At 47.6% G+C, this 13,029-nt stretch overlaps 2 protein-coding genes across 9 annotated transcripts in view; one reads left to right on the top strand and one right to left on the bottom strand.

The window, feature by feature from the left end:
- Positions 1 to 3,969, bottom strand: part of FASTKD1 (FAST kinase domains 1) — a 28,329-nt gene extending 24,360 nt beyond the window's left edge. For all 4 annotated transcript variants that reach the window (XM_030579432.1, XM_030579433.1, XM_030579435.1 and 1 more), the window contains exons 1-2: positions 3,806 to 3,969; positions 495 to 602 (exon numbers count right to left, since the gene is read on the bottom strand). The gene's annotated coding sequence lies outside the window, so the exon portion shown is untranslated. The remainder of the gene's footprint in view (positions 1 to 494; positions 603 to 3,805) is intronic.
- Positions 3,970 to 7,779: 3,810 nt separating this feature from the next.
- The window catches only part of PPIG (peptidylprolyl isomerase G), a 40,990-nt gene continuing 35,740 nt past the window's right edge, over positions 7,780 to 13,029 (top strand). Inside the window, exons 1-2 of one of the 5 annotated variants that reach the window (XM_030579424.1) lie at positions 7,780 to 8,048; positions 8,617 to 8,701. The gene's annotated coding sequence lies outside the window, so the exon portion shown is untranslated. Of the gene's footprint in view, positions 8,055 to 8,616; positions 8,702 to 10,799; positions 10,891 to 13,029 lie in introns of those variants that run through there. The other 4 variants (XM_030579425.1, XM_030579427.1, XM_030579426.1 and 1 more) reach the window with 4 other exon arrangements.

Below are 13,029 nucleotides of genomic sequence, written 5' to 3'. Positions count from 1 at the left end.
AAAACTACTTCCATTTAAACTTTTGAGTTAATTTCTCTTCAGAATACACCAGACTTACACTAAGGCCCAAATTCTTCCTGTGAATGCCCCCACTCTCCCCCATACAGGACATTAAAATATTCAGTTAAATTTAAAACAATAAAATACACTTGATATATTTTCAGATTTAGAGATACAAGAACAATTCAAACTTACATTTTTTGAAATGTTAAAAGCAAAAACTATAGAAAGCACAAAACAAATACAATAGCTCAGAGCATTGTGACCAAACCAATTAGTTGTTTAAGAGATATAGCCAGACCAGAATAGCTTCAGAATAGCCAGCTCTTGAAAGCTCTAATAATTCTACAGGCTACATATCTGTGGGGATGCACACCATCTAGCAGTCATGGAATGCCAATTAGTCAGAGCACTTCTTAGGGCTTCTTTCTCACTGAAAAACTCCAACATCTACACTGCTGAAGTGCTGGAAACCAAGAAAGAACAGGATTTACCTTGTTCTTATCAACAGACTTCATTGCTCTTCAGGTGCAGGTGTGACTTCACCAGCATAGCACATACTGGGCATCACACCAAACCCAAGCCAGCAATACACAGCAGCCCTACAAAAGGAAGAAAACTCATACATTATTTTGAACAGTTCATACATGGTACTGAACTTACTCCAGAGGCGAGTGGAAGTAGTTGCAATTTTCATTTTTGTAGTTCATCTTTAACTAATAAAATAAAATAAAAAAATAAAGCCCAAATAACCCTCCAAAAGCCATTACATGCTTTTCTCAGTGTTGCACACATTCATGCTGACATCACTGATGCTGGTGCACACACAAGGAAACAAAGAAAATTAAGCTGTCATGATTTATGTTCCATTTAAACACAAGGTAAAGTATTCTGTACAAAATGAACGTGAACAAAAACAAACAAAAAAACCCAGAAGGCATAGGAATTTCCCTGCTATCAAGTTGTAGACTATTTTTTATAACCCTAATTTCCTTTCTACTCCAGTTTTATAAAATACTTTTCTCTCTTCTATCCATTCTGCCCTGTACTGATCTCTATAAAGCATTCATTCTGATCTACGTCTGTATTATAAAGAGTTCTGTGATTGTTTTTACATAACCTTGTCCATAAAAAGTAACTCCAGTGTAGTTGAATTTTTCCTTCTAGAAGCAAGGCAACACTCTTGCTCATTTCCTTGAGATGCAAGCCTTTTTACATCAGTTATGACCTCTTAACATAGGACTTTTATTACTGGTACTGAAATAAGTAAAATGCAGACCAATACTTGATAAAGAGACATTGTAAATTGGAAATCCAGTAATTTTCAACAAATAAGTAAAAAATTCTAAGTACTACACTGGTCCCCGCGTCCCTTGCCAATTTTTGTGATTTTACAATCACATTTTCCCAGTTTTTAAAAAAATGATTTTCTCGTGTGTGTGTGTGTAGGGAGGGAAATACAAAATCAGACAATCAAAAGGGAAACTGATTCACTCTTCAGGAGAGACATGTTTTCAGAAGAAAAGATGAGTGAGTTTACACAGAGCTGTTAAACTACATAAAGTAAACTAACTAAAGAAACAGAAAGTTATTATTTTTTCTTTATTCTGAGTGAATGAGAGCACAGATCAAAATTAGGACAACCACATTATCTTGTTGGCCAACTAACACTGGAGCAGATATTTTCCTAGCCCAATTTTACAACACAATTAAGAAAGCATCACACACACACTTTTAAAAGGGACATTGTCAGGTTAAAAATAATTTTTAAAATATTTTATCTGTGTTACCAGTAATATGTAACTGTAAACTAGTATTTCCCTCAGTTCAGATGATAAGAAAATTACTTAGTTTCAGTAATAACTCCCACACTTCCTGACCCTCATAGGATCAGGGTAGAGGTGAGCACAGGCTCTGCCACATGTGCTAAGAAGCTATGCTGCAAGACAGTGAGAAGGAAAGTAGGTCACTAGCCCCATGGAAGAGAGTTAAAGGAGATGATGACCTTCTGCGGAGTTGTTTTGTGTACCACTGGATTTCCCCGTGGCGCTCGGAACATCCATGCCCTCAGCTCCTCTGCAGGCCGACAAATTCCTCCATCCCAAGGACTAGGGCTTGGGACCTCTGCCTGGTGGAGCTGCAGTTTCCAATAAACTTTTCCCCTCCTGTAGGCTTTTAACTAAAGCAGATGATTTATCCCAAAGCTCTTAAAAATCCGATAAGACAACATTAATTCCAATTGTGACTCTTTACAAAGAGAAGTGAAAGAAAATGAGTAGAGAGTAAAATTTATTTTGCCATAAGCTTTAAAAATATACTGGTCAAAACAAACGCACAAAAACCTATTCAAAGAACCAGTTTATTTCATATTTTTCTATGTATCGTACAAAAGATTTACTGAAAGGACAAGAAACTCCTTTAAATTACCCCCAAACAGATTAAACTAACATATTAAGCACTTCAAGTTGGCTCATAAACCAATGAGAACCACAAAGTTCTCAGTTAAGGATGAACTTTATATGTCCTTCAATAACTACATACTAATAAGGCACAATCAGAAAACCATTCTTAGCAGCGCATTATTGTTTTTAGATCAGAGACATACAATAGGGTAGATTTCACTCACTGCCTAATTGTCTTACTTTTATTGAGTTGTAAAAGCAGCAAAGAATCCTGTGGCACCTTATAGACTATAAGGTGCCACACAGGGCCGGCTTTAGGCCTATTCCACCAATTCCTCTGAATTGGGCCCCGCGCCTAAAAGGGCCCCGCGCCCAGTGAGAATCCCTTCCCTAGTTAGAGGCGCCTTTTTAATTTTTACTCACCTGGCGGCGCTTTGGGTCTTCGGCGGCACTTCAGCGGCGGGTCCTTCAGTGCCGCTGAAGACCTGGAGCGAGTGAAGGACCCACCGCCGAAGTGCCGCCAAAGACTCAGAGCTCTGCCCAGTGAATACAAGCCCCACGTGTTTTTTTTACATGTGTTTTTGGTTTTTTTTAAGTCATCCCTGCCAGGGCCCCGTCGAAACTGTTTGAATTGGGCCCCGCACTTCCTAAAGCCGGTCCTAGTGCCACAGGATTCTTTGCTGCTTTTACAGATCCAGACTAACACAGCTACCCCTTTGATACTTTTATTGAGTTGCATCACAGCCCAGGCAGCATCAAGGTTGGTAAAATATGACCTAACTTTTTTTCCTTCTGTTTGCTAACTTCATAAAGTTTGTAGCCATGTGCAATTCAATACGCTGGTTAGTATTCATACAGCAATTCTAAGATATAAAGGTCCCACCTGGTCTTAAGAGCTATGAATCTATGTAAAGGACTATATGCCAAATACTATAGAGAGAACAGTAATTAGCCCTATATTTGGATGGCCTAATATTTCCCATTTTATACATTTTGTATATAATTTTATACAATTTTAAAGCACTTCAACCTCTGCATGGTTTGCAACAGGATTTTAAAATCTGAAAGGGGGATACTCCGAAGGTCAGGGAGAGGTCCCTTTTGTCCCCATGAAAACACATCCAGATTTAGCTGTTATACATCTTCGAAAACTGGCATGAGAGTATGATGGCCCTCTCCCTGCCATACTGATGCTCGTGGGGGCAGGCGGGTGCCCATGTGGGTGCAATCACCCCCCTCCTGCCAAGGGAGGGGAGTTTATTCTGGTGCCCTCCTGATATGTCTGCCGGCGCTTCAGTGCCCCCAGTTAACAGCTTCCACCCGGGGCTAGAGGAACCCAGCCCCCTGGCCAGCGCACAGCTGAAGGGAGGCGCAAAACCACGCGGCTGCTACCGGCCACTCACCGCGGCGCTCCCGGGCTCTTCGGATCCGCATGGCACAAGATCATCGCCTCAGCCCCCAGACTTCCGCTTGTGGGGGGCCTCCAGCATTGCAACCCGTCTGGCAACCGCACCCCGCTCCGCAGTCCTAGTGCCCCGCCGCCCAGGGAACCGCGAGGCCCGCCTCGAAAAGCGCAGACTACACTTCCCAGCATGCATTGCTCCAGAGAGGGGCCGCACAGACCAATTGGGAGCATTGCATGCTGGGATCAGTAGTCTCTCCTCCTGGAAATAGGCCGGTTATTAACTGAGATAGACGCTGTGTCTACTAGGTGCATTGCATGCTGGGAGAGCTGTAGTTCCCATGGACAAGTCCTCTTCACTGGGGAAGAAAGTGGCTGCAATCCATTTAGTTTTATGCAAATTACGTGCAGTCCTTGTTAGGCTCCTGACAAACTACCAGCACTTTGGCTTCTTCAGCTCGTCAAACCCTGAACTCTCCACTGCTGTGTGATATATTGCCAATCCTGTAGTACTCCTTCTACTGGGCAAACTTTGGGCATGTTGTGTCTTCAGCTGAGCAGAGTTTGTTATGCCCTATGACCCACCTCAGTGAAAGTCAGTGAACACAGAAGAAATAGACTTTCCAATAAAAATGATCATGCCTTTTTTGTTTTTCTTTCCCCAAAATACTTTTCTATTCAGCATTTATCTTTGGACTTTGCATTTATCCTTATAGAGCAAAATGTGGCTGCAGTATGTTTAACTTGTACATATGTTGCAATCATGATGTACTAAGTCATTACATCTGTTGTTTTACATGCACACAAGGGCCTGTGCATGAATTTAAATTTCACTGCTTTTAGAGGAGTACATTCTGTGCCCCCGCCACAGCCCTGGGGCCCGAGGAGCTGTCAGCTCCTCCTATGGCCCCAGGATGGGAGGAGCTCGCTCTTCCTGCCACAGCCCTGGGGCCAGAGAAGTTCTGTACCCCTGCTGATTATTGGGGGGCTTGTGGCCCCCCTTGTGCATGCCTCTGCAGATACATTAAAATTACATTATTTAGGTTGCAAAGACAAACACTAAAAAGTTAGGAAATAATTAAGGTTGCCAGAGCAACCTGAATTCAGGACCCTTACAAATATGCATTATAATACAGTCTTTATTAGCATATCATTTTTTCTACCTCTTTCCCTCATTCAGTGCACAGGAAGGATGGTGCTCACTTCATCAGGAGTGAGCTATTCAATATTTTGTTCTATCCTCATTGCTCAATGTGTGGTCCAGGCCTAATTTACTACATACTATTTAAACCCTGCTTGGAAGTCAGAATTATTAGTTTCCATGTGAGCTTTTTGATTATGCTTATCATGCTAGTATCTGAGTGCTTCACAAATCTAATTTGAGACACTCAGCTGATTTTTCAGAATACTTATTATTATTATAGGTTGGCATGTATTGTAGGTCTGGCCACACTGCCTTCTATTAAATACAAAGATGCCATTTTAATCAATGCCTGAAGCAATAGCAGTAGCACCCAATTTTTCCTCCTAACTGGGATAGCCCACAGGGCCTTGAACTTTGACTAGACACTCTGCTTAAAAGGGTAAAAATGTTATATAAAGTACTTTATAAGTTCAAAGGCCAGCTCCCACTGACTCCAGTTGCAGCTATGAGTGCTCTGCTCTTCTACAAATCAGATCTGAGGGTATCAAATTGGAAACCCAGAAAAGGAGGAACATGAGTGACTTCCTATGGAAAGTTTGGTTTAAGTGACTTGTCCAGCATCACCTATGGCTCCGTGGCACAGGCAGGGATAGAATCCAGTTCAACTGCCTTAATCATGAGACAGTCCTTTCTTCTCCTGCAATCTTCTGCCTTAGGTCTGACCATCCAGCTGGTCTACCTCCAAACCATGCCCAGAGACATACGTGCCAACTCTATGGGTGCTCCGGGGCTGGAGGACCCACAGGGAAAAATTGGTGACTGCAGAACACCCACTGGCAGCTCCCCAATCTGCCCCCCGCCACCCTAGCTCACCTCTCACTCCACTCCACCTCCTCCTGAGTGGGCCACCTCATTCTGCTTTTCCCTCCTCCCAGCTGTTTCACACGGCAAGCCTGGGGGGGAGGGGGAGGAGGAGGAGGAACGCAGCACGCTTGCAGAAGAGGCGGGGCCAGGGCAAGGATTTGGGGAGGGATCCAATAGGGGCAGTGAGGGGGCGGAGTTGGGGCAGGGTCGTGGAGGGCACGAGCACGCACCTGTGCCCAGAGAACATCTATACTGCTTGTACTTCATACCATCCACTTCCTCACCCTTGTGTCCTGCCCTAACAGCAAGTGGACCTGCTGCCACCTGAGATGGGCGAGGACCTCCTTGTGCTAGCCTGTATTCCAATCTGGTTTCAAAGCCTGCTGGGGATATTAGTTGACAGCTCCTCCGGGTGCGTACCTTGTGCAGTTCACAAACTCCCGCAACACTTGTCCGTTTTGTGGAGAGTAAGACCCTGTGTAGAGTGCATCAGGTTGCAACCTCTCTTCTGGCTCCCCCAGAATGTCTTACTGAGGTTCTGGCTGCACTTTTCTCTGCACCTCCTGATCTACACACATCCCATCTGCAGTTGCACTAAGTGGCAAAACCTCCTTGGCAACCACCTCCTGGTGCTGGCCAAGATGGCCATCCACCACTCCAGGAGGAGGAAGCTGGACTTGGTGGTACACTGCAACTGTGAGGCTTATTTCCAGTCCCTTGCCTGCTTACATCTCTGACTAGAGTTCCTCTGAATGGCATCCACTGACTCCTTGGAGCAGTGGGTGCTGCTGTCTGGCATTCTCTGCTTGGTTTTCCCCTCTAGATCCCTCATTCTTAGCCTCTGACCTCACACCCACTACTGTTTTTTTCATTTGTTGTCCCAAGAACTCAATTGTAGCCTAGGCTTTGTGGTGCTTTCCACTTAGCTGAGGGGACAGGCCTAGGCCCACCTGCCCCAGACTGGTATAAATAGTACACAATCCTGCTCCAGATTCAGAGTAGGTCAGTCCTGTGCATTGAATGAGGCAGAAGTCCTGTAGAAAAAATAGTATGTGTGTACGTAATTATTCTTTATTTTGTGCCTATCACATAGTATCTGAGTATCATCAGCCCTTTCTCTAGTTTAGATACTGGAAGCCCAAGGTTCCTGCTGGAGGCTACTCATATGTTCTTGTGAACAATATTCAGATATTGTACAGACATGCTAATTTTTTAACGGACAGAAGGCCCTGATACAATATATCCATACAGACTGACATGAGGCCTGATACTGAAGCGTGTGCATGTGCCCCTCTCCTTGCTTAGGGCATAGGTGCTCTGACATGGGCCAGGGCCCCTCTCTTTGCTTGGGGTATAGGGCAGAGGCTGTGCCCCCCCCCTTGCTCTGAGGCTCTGGTAAGTGGGGAGCACCGCCCATTTGGGACATAGGGGCTCTAGCAGAGTGGGGGGGGGGGGCTGAAGCACTCTCCTAGCTGAAGAAACTGGGGTTCTGGCAGCAGGGAGTCTGTGTCCTCTGGGGGCACAGAAGCATTAGTGTAGGGGGGTCTGAGGCCTCTCCCCACCCAGGGCACAGGGAGCTACGTCCTAGCTCAGGGCACAGAGACTGCGGGGGAGGAGGGGTTAGGCCCTCTCCATGTTCTGGCCACAAGGCGCTGGCAGAGGGGAATGTGCCTGCACAGGGCAGTAGGGTTGCCAATCCTCCAGGACTGTCCTGGAGTCTCCAGGAATTACAAATGAATCTTTAATTAAAGATGATGTCAAGTGACGAAACCTCCAGGATTCCTCCAACCAAGCCTGACAACCCCAGGCACTGGCAGGGAACGGCGCCGTACGCCTCCCTCCTCGCTCGAGGCACACGAGCTCTGGCGCAGGGGGGAGGTCTGAGGCCCTTGGCTCGCTCGGGGTCCGGGGCTCAGGTCCGCGCTCACGCCCAGCAGGCTGCCCAGCCAAGCGGAGTGGATGAGGGGGCGGAGCCGCTCTGACGGCGGAACGAGCCGGAGAGCGGCCCCCCTAAGCCCTGTGGGCTTCGAGCGGCCGATTTGGCCGCCTCAACACAGTCGGGTTGGGGTTTACCGCGACCGTTGCACCCACCCCGCCGGTGCCCCGTCCACTCAACGCCGCCGCTGGGGTTCCTGCTCCCACCCTCTACTGACGCAGTCTGTGCCGCACCAGCTCCTAACATGGCGGCGGCGAGGCAGTGAGGAGCGCGGGCTGCGAGCCGGGCCGGAGCGGAGCGGAGCGGGTGAGTGCTGGGGCGCTGCGGGGAGTCTGCCCGCCGAGTCCCATGCGGGCGAGAGCCTCAGCGCCATAGTGGGGGCCGGGGCCTGCACCCCTCACCCCGGGGCGGGAGTTACCGCTCCGTCCCGGGAAGGGGCCCACCCCTCGTTGGGCCGAAGGGGTTTTAGCCCGCTGGGGGGCTCAGCCTGCCTGTGACGGGCTTGGGGAAAGGGTGAGGGGTGACCCGGTCCTAGGGGAGACGAGGAGGGTCTTGTGGCCTGGTCTGGCCTGAGAAGAAAGGGGGCATTGAGTGGCAGGGAATAAGCTGCAAATTGGAGGGAAGTTAGAGGAGGAAGCTGTGGAGGGTCATGGGCGAGATCCAAGTGGGGTGGGATTAGTTACAAATGGGGGATCGTGGTGAATGGCGTTTTTTAAAATTAGCTCCTTGGAGCAGGACAGGAGCCTTTTCTCCACGCAGGCTGGCCATACTTTCAGTCCTCCAGACATAAATCATTAGTGATAATTCCAGCCGCTGGGCCGTGTTCCGTGCCTGCTCCAGAGTTTGAATGAATCCTCTCTCTTCTCTAGCAGGCAAAATCACCAGACTCTCTGCTTGCCACATGGCCTCCTCCCTTCTGCATCCCTCTGGAACAGGAGATGTTGCTTTGAAAGGTGCCCCATGGCTGGCTGGAGGGACCCCTCTATGTCTTTTAGTTTGAAGGGCTGTCCCAACACTGTGCATAGATTTTTTTGTAATAGTGACGACATCAGTTATAGACTCATTTTGCTTGCAGGCAGTAATGAACTGAAAGTAGAAAATATTAGATATGTATGACAATATGTTTAGCAGAGCCATTAGGATAGTAAGAATGAAGGCGATTTCAAAAAGTAAGATGATACATGGCTTGTTGAAAGACACATAGCTACATCTTCCATTCCAAGGCTAAATATTGCCTTAAAACTCCTTCCCAGTGAAGGAATTGCCTCCCATAAATATATGGGACTTGGGTAAGTATCTCTGGTAACTAATTGAGCCCCCTGAGTTTAAGTTCTGGTTATCACCTGTATTTGTGCATAGGGGAATATGAGCCAGACTCTTTTTAGACTCATAGATTTTTAACACTGGAAGGGACCATCAAGATCAGTTACTCTGCCCTGCACATTGCAGACCACGGAACCTCTCCCACCCACTTCTTTTCATTTTAAATCCATTTTGTAAAATGCTTGTATGCTCTTTTAAGAGAAAATATTTATTTGCTCCTTATTATCTACAGAGGAGGCCACATACTTGAGCTCTGTGGGGCAGGGACAGTTTGGTTGTTTTTTAATTGTTTTTATGGTGCCTGGCACTATGCAGTCTTGGGGCTTGTTTGCACTTGAAGCACTGTAGGGGCACAGCTGGAGCACTTAGTGCCAATGGGAGAGTTTCTACCTCGAGAGGCGGTAGCTATGTAGATGGGAGAAGCCATCCTGTCGACATAGTGGTATCTACACAGGGAGTTCAGGCCGTATAACTGCATTGCTTAGGGTAGTGGATTTTATACCGACATGATTTCATAGTGTAGATCAGGGCTTGGTCTGTGACTGGTATTACCACAATCAGAATAACAACAACTGAGCTTGAATCTCAAGCACTCTCCATGAAGCATTACCCTATTTTTAACTTTTGCTCAGTTTACATTGTATTGAATTAGTCAGTTTTATTTACTAGTTATTTGTTCAGTCAGAACAAATGTATACAGCCAGTCCAGTATGAAGGAGGTGTATGAGGAGCAGCAACAATGATAATGCCTTGATGAGTGAGCCTGCTGTCCAAGTATCTGTTGGGGAAAGGTGCTAGGTTTCCTACCATTGTGCTGACTGTCTGCTAATCTTTAGTATCTAACGATTTCTCTTCTCCTCTGTAGTCCCTGAACCTACCGTCTTGAGGTTGCTCTGGCTGCTCTATTTCTAGAAGCTTTCACTGCCAGATTCCTTTTTTTTTTTTTCTAAATCCTTCTTCCCCAAAGCTTGATTTTGTGTAGTTTTCACAAACAGAATCTGCGTAGTAAAATGACATGGTTCTTGTCCTGTCCTTGCTGGTCCCAAAGTTATGAATAGCAGAAATGAAACTGATTAGAGTGATTGATTTCACTCTGCTGTTTTTTGGAAAGTCACTGGCAGCAACAAATGCACTGAAGCGATCTGAAGACAGAAAAACCATAGGGGCTAGAAACCTTATTGTTAATGCACATCTAAATTCTGCACCTTCCCAACCGCTCCTGAGAGACGTAGCTATACTGACCTAGCCCCTGGTGTAGACAGCTCTAGGTCAGTGGCAGAATTCTTCCACTGGGCCTAGCTACTGCCTCTTGGGGAGGTGGATTACCTATGCCAAAGGGAGAATCCTTGCCATTGGAGTAGGTAGTGAGTATAAAAGAGTTTGGCAGCCGATGGCACGCAAGCCAATTTTTAATGGCATACTGCTGCCTGCCGGAGTCCCGAGGACACACAGCCAGTGAGGGGCAGAGCCCATGCTCCCCGAGAGAGGAGCCGCCTCAGTGGTCTGCTGTGGGCTTCCGCGGCCCCTCACCCAGCGAGGAACCCTGCCTGGGGGCACGGAGGGGCCCGCTCACCTGGGCCGCCTTGGTATAGCTGGCCATGGTGGATTGGCAGTGTGCCGCGGGAGCGGGTTCGCTGCGGGACCTGGTCCTTACTCCCAGTGGCAGGAAGTGGAGGCAGGATAGGCTGGTGGCGGCAACAGTGCAGGCGGCTGAGCATCCCCGGGAGGAGGCGACCAGCCAAGGCCATGGATGACCTGCTGTTCGTGAGCTGGGAGGAGCGGAGAGCCCCATGGCCTGGCGGTGCTGAGCACATAGCAGGTGCGGGCAAGCGGGAATTGGTGGTAGCCAGAGAGCCCTGGGATGAGGAGCTCGCATACTGCGGGGTCATGCACTGCCCGGAGCAGCTCCTCCAGACACAGCCGGAGGGAACTCTCTTGCCGCGGGGTGCTAGTTGTGCTTGTGTGATGCGCCGCAGGGCCCTGAGTGGGTGAGCTGGCTGGGGGCCTCAGGAGTGGGGGGGGAGCTCTGCCCTGACCCCCTCCCCCCCCAACACACCCAGCCCTCTGCCCTGAGCCCATTATCCCACTCATACACACCCAACCCTCTGCTTGACTCCTTCACTCCCACCCCCACCCCAGCCCTGACTCTGGCACCCCCACACATACCCAGCCCCCCCGCCTGACACCTGCACCCCCCTCACATGCCCCCAGCCCCCTGCTCTGACTCTTGCACCCCCCACATCCCCACCATGAGCACCAAATGGGAGCTCCTGCACCCCTCCCCACATTTCCACCTGCACCCTTCACACCAAATGGGAGCTGCAGTGCCCCACACCCAAATCTCCTGCCCCAACCCTGAGCCCTATTCCTCATTCTAGTTCCTGGCCAGACCCTTCACCCCCCAGCCCTGTGCTCAGTCACTCCCACCCTCATCTCAGTGCAGAGCGAGGAAGAGAATGGGCCAGAACCAGGGAGAAGGTAGGTACCCACTGTATGTGCGCAGGGCCGGGACCCCAGATCGGCAATGGGCTGAGAGGTTCCAGCAGCCAGGATCCCAGCTGGCAGGAGCCAGCGTATGGAACCCCTGAGTGGCAGTGGGCTGAGCGGCTCAACCCACTGCTGGTCTGAGGTCCCGGCCACCGGCCCCGCACAGCCCACTACCGGTCTGCAGTTCTGGCTGCCAGAGCCTTGCCAGCCTGGGTCCTGGCCGCAGGCCCCGCTCAGCCCACTGCTGACCTATGTGAACAGACCCCCAGGCCGGCAGCGGGCCGAGTGGGCTAGCAGCATAAGAGAAACATTTTAATTTAATTTTAAATGAAGCTTCTTAAACATTTTGAAAACCTTGTTTATTTTACAATACAACAATAGTTTAGTTATATAATATATAGACTTATAGAGAGAGACCTTCTAAAAAACCATTAAAATGTATTACAGGCACGTGAAACCTTAAATTAAAGTGAATAAATGAAGACTCGGCACACCGCTTCTGAAAGGTTGCCGACCCTGTGACCATAGACATACCCTATATAAAGGTCATTTTCTACTATTGATCTTTCTGCAAATATCTCTTTGACACACACCCACTGCCATGGGCCTATACCCTGGGTGGATCCTGAGGCAAATATTTGGTCCTAAATTTATACACTGGTTCACAGATCATAATTACAAATGTAATTTATCTCTTCTATTACAAATGGAATTTTCCCTTCTGTACTAGAGGGAGGCTGTGAAGGATGGAGCCCGTGAACAGTTCAGAGGCAGCACTTAGGTTGGAATCCCAGCATTCCTTTGGGGAAGGGGTGAGGGGTGAGGGAGAGATAGGTTGGCCTCTCACCAGAGTGTTTTCCTGGACATGCTGTTTATGTGGCGGGAAATCTTTTGTGTTGGTCTTTGGTTAGTAAATTAATCCTTTGACAGTTTGGTGTCTGGTAAATGTTTCAAAACCTGTGAGTGAGATAATGGTAGTGTAGGTATGTGCAAGTGGGGGAGAAAGAAAGTAGTGGAATACATTGAAATAAGAGACATAGGGTTTATTGAAAGAGATTATTGGGAGAGAAATGGGATAAAGATAGAGAACACAGGACGAAAGGGATATAACGGTTGAAGGAAGAAAGGAAAAAAGGAGATAACATTGAAAACAATGTAGAAAAAGATACAGCATGGTCTGTTTTAGGAAGGGAGAATGGAGTGAAGGAAAATAAGGTATAGGAAAAATAAGGCAACTTGTATTATAAAAAAATTTATAGAAAATTGACTATGTTATCAGTGACAAAGTGTGAAACTGTTTTATTCATTTAAACTGTAGTGGGCATAGCTTTGTTAGAAGGGTGACGTAGATATTTTTAACCCTAATTAGTCAAATTATTCCTTGGGTGAACTGTGTTTAGACTATTAGGCTTCTGATTTTTCGTTTAAGCAATACACACAGATAAAACTAAATGAAAAAAGAAATATTGGT

The sequence above is a fragment of the Gopherus evgoodei genome, chromosome 11 (assembly GCF_007399415.2).
Source record: "Gopherus evgoodei ecotype Sinaloan lineage chromosome 11, rGopEvg1_v1.p, whole genome shotgun sequence".
NCBI classification, from domain to species: Eukaryota; Metazoa; Chordata; order Testudines; family Testudinidae; genus Gopherus; species Gopherus evgoodei.
This window is presented reverse-complemented; position numbering and strand designations above follow the sequence as displayed.